This window comes from Triticum dicoccoides, chromosome 4B (genome assembly GCF_002162155.2).
Source record: "Triticum dicoccoides isolate Atlit2015 ecotype Zavitan chromosome 4B, WEW_v2.0, whole genome shotgun sequence".
Taxonomy (NCBI): domain Eukaryota; kingdom Viridiplantae; phylum Streptophyta; class Magnoliopsida; order Poales; family Poaceae; genus Triticum; species Triticum dicoccoides.
This window is the reverse complement of record NC_041387.1, coordinates 129,708,741-129,712,675: the sequence shown is the minus strand read 5'-3', so window position 1 is coordinate 129,712,675 and position 3,935 is coordinate 129,708,741.

Here is a 3,935-nt window from a genome sequence, read left to right as displayed (position 1 = left end):
CCTAAGCATCAACAGAAAAATCAGGAAAGTGGAACTAGCTGGACCAGTGGGTGGCGCACATGCTTTTCGAAACGAATATAGGAACATTAGGTGAACAATTAAACGTTCTCTGTTTTAGTGATATGAGCATCATATCAGATTCATATTTCAACACATAAGCTTTGGGTTGAGGTCTTGAGGAGCAGTGCTAGCACAACACGAAGCACCTACGATGATGGTAGTGAATATAAAGGGGGGAAACCATAAGATTTACGAGTATAGTGCCCGTGCCATGGCGGATCTGAAGGTGCAAACCGGACAAAGCTACTTCGCAACCAATGTTTGCTTTCAACTAGCCACTACGATTTGGTATGGACAAGAAAAGTACAGTAAACAAATTACGATCTATTTTCCGGGTGAGATCAATAACTTATGGAAGAGTACCACCTCTCTTGCGACGCCGTGTAGGCCTATGCTGATACGTTGAGGGTGCTGCGGGTGCGATGGCTATCGGCAGCGGGGAATAAGACTTTAGACGGCAGACGGTCGGGTCGGGGGATATATCCTGTTGCCATGGACTAGGCGGTCGTAGCAGCGACAACAGCAAGGTGGACGACGACGCTGATGAAGCGAGAGGAGGCGATGAAAGGATCCTGGTCCAGCGCCGTGGATGAGAGACGTCCATCTCTTGCAGTGGACGACGGGGTAGGGGTAGCGGCTCCGACAAGGTGGAGGATGGGGTGGCAGACAGAGGAGGCTGGCCGTAGTGCGGAGGTTGTCGTGCCGCTGATGGTGTATGAATGGGGAAATGGAGGGGAGGGGGGGATCTCAAACTTTGGGATGCGCTTCTCCGAAATGTGGGAAAGTTACGAACTTATCCCCCATTTAAAATTTCGGACATCGCGTCGGTTGGGGATAGGACGGTAATCTCGCATCTCCCAAATATTTGCCGGTAACATTTCGGGCGAGGAGAGGGTGTTTTGCCGCCCACGGTTGGCGCCCACGGTGTATGAACGGGGCTGACATGTATGGTGGTTGTGTCACGTCTGAGGGAAGTTACACATCTGCCCCTATTTAAAATATTAGCCTACATCGATTTCGGACGAGGAGAGTTTGTTTTGCCGCCCACCATGTATGAATGGGGAAATGGAGGAAGAGACACATGTCTTTCGGATGATCTTGAATCAAATGTGTTTTGCCGCCCATGTTTGGCACCCACCGTGTCTGAATGGGCTCAGAGGCCGTCGTGTCACATCTGATTGAAGTTACTAGTCTACCCCTATCGACAGCAGTGTAAATCCGGTCGGTAAGGATGTCAAGTGTCAGGGGTGGACAGTAATTTCCATCTCGCAAACACTTGCTTTGGGCAGCCCACAAATTATAGTGAGTGTTTAGCCGCTTCGTTCAAAACTTGGGAGAATTAGCATTCACGTTTGCTCTAGGCCCTGGCAAACTAAATTCAAATCCAATTTGTATTCGATTACGAATACCCACAGATAATTCTATGTTTTGTTATTTATTTCTTCAAAACCACAACAAAGATTTATTCCACCTTTATATATGATTATTTAGAAATGTCGTGATCTTCGAATTCAGTACGTTGGATACACTCTGAGTCAAATAGTTATTTCATCCAATACAATATGCTCACATGAAAAACAGTTCGCCTTATGTCAATCATACAAGTACTGAGGATTACCTCGCCTAAAAAATTCGGATCATTACAACACATGGACAACACAAGGGGGTCTTGCAACATAATCCATTCAGAGACATGACACAACATGCAAGTACAATAATCTAATGACAATTTCAACTGGTATCTAAAGAAGAACCGGGATTACCTTGGGCTTTAGATAGCAGAAACAGCAGGACCTCCTCCGTCTTCAAATGCAACATTCTTACTTCCTCCAATTCTTGGGTTGCTTGCATAATGCGTGCCGCTAATTCCGTAATTTCCAGCCTCAAGATAAAGATTACCTCATTCATGGCAGCCACACCATCTCTTTCTGCCTCTAGTAAAGCCTCAAGCACTATAATATCTGTGCTCAGATTGCTCTCCGGTGGTGTTGCCTCTGAACTACTACCATCTGGTAACATGGATGGTGCACTGCTTCCATAAATAGATTCTGGGGTTGTACATTGTGTCCTAGTGTGAACGGCATCCTGAAAGGTTTCCGTTGGACATAAGTAAGAGATAGTTATCGTATGATCCAGGCAGTAAGCTTACATGGTAAACGACGGACAAATTATTGCCGAGCATGGCAAACTATATTTAAATGGTTCGAAGTAGCATCAGCCGAAAAGAAATTAAAATGGTAAAGATGAAACTAGGGAGGTAAGTGGCAAATAAACGACATCCGCGAGTCCCATCTAGTTAGTTTTTGCTACCTCCCTAGTTCATTTTGCTCAAAAAAACAAAAACTCTTTTGAACTATCATACCACTAGTGGACTTTAATCGGGATTAAACGGGACCCAGTTGAAAGGGAGTGTACCACCGCTATATTTAAGTTGCCAAGGCATATAAGCAGTTGAAATAATCTGAGAAAGCACTTAACAGTGTGGCCTCATATAAACTACGAAGACAGTCTTGTGATGAAGTTGAGAGGAAAAGTTAAGGACTCAAATGAAATAGGCATGCATTTCTTTACAATAGTACAACAGGCATTGCTGACAAATTGGCCAACTCAGGTATAGCATAGCAAAAAACAAGCATTCGAATCAAGCAATACAGCAAAGCAGACAACTAAACTATTCGTAATTCGGTAGGATTACCATATGTTGCTGTGAAGCCTCGCTGCTGTTGCAATGTTCTTTGAAGATATCGTCAGCATCCCGTGGTTGCAAATCTAGTTGTTGTAGTTTATTCTGCACCCTCTATTTAGGTAAAATTAATTTTAATCGCATGCACTGGTCTGAATTGATCATCGATGGTTCATCTAAACTAATGAAAGAAGGGTGTGTGCATACATGACAATATATCTGCTTCCCTCTATTTTATGCTCGAGGTGCCAACCCCAAAAGAACAAATATTTTGCTTGATGGGGTTGGCAGCTCCATAATTAATAGAAGCATCAAATCAGTCATGCAACTTGGGAAGATCAAGAACACACAACACAAGTGATGAACAAAGGCTCGGAGCAGTGATGTAATAGCTAGCATCAGAAAATGTAGGGTAAAACAAACAAAAAGCAGCGGAACCACATGCTAGTTTGCTGATGTGTAATTTAGCATAGAGAACATTAAGCAGTTTGATGGAACCAACAGGTGGCATCAGAACAACACCATTATCATAAATATAGCATTCAAGAAGTAAAATAGTAGGAAGTGATATCTAGGAAGTACAATAATACTACTTAGGACAAAACTAAAGCATATTAACTATATGTGCACTGGTATGTAATTTAGCACATGTAACATGTTCACTGCCAGAAGTATCACTACAAAAAAAAGACACATCCGTGACATTTTGGGCTGAACGAATTTTTTTTCTGTCATACATATGACACTTCTATGACGATAATTGTGACAAAACCCGGTATCATCATAGATGTGGTGGGCTCCTACTTCTATGACAAAAAATCATGACCAAAAATGGGCTTTTCGTCCTGGGCGGGCCGGAGACGCAGCTGCATGACATTCTTTGGGCCGTCCATGACAGAAAAAACCATGGTAGAAGCGAGGGGGAGGAAAATTTCGGGGAGTTGCCGGTTACGGTGGGAGGTCGGGGGCGGAGCGATGCACATTTCTCTCATATGTACGCTCGTGTGTGCGATGCGTTGGCTCTAACTGAACCCGAGCGAGGCGTTGGGCTCTAACTGAACCCGAGAAATTGCACTGCAGGCTACGCGTTACTGAACCCGAGCGATCGATCGATGGCTGTTAACTGAACTCGATGGAGCAATTCCTTCGCTACTGCTGCAAACTGAAGCCGATCGATGTTGCCTCTGGGATG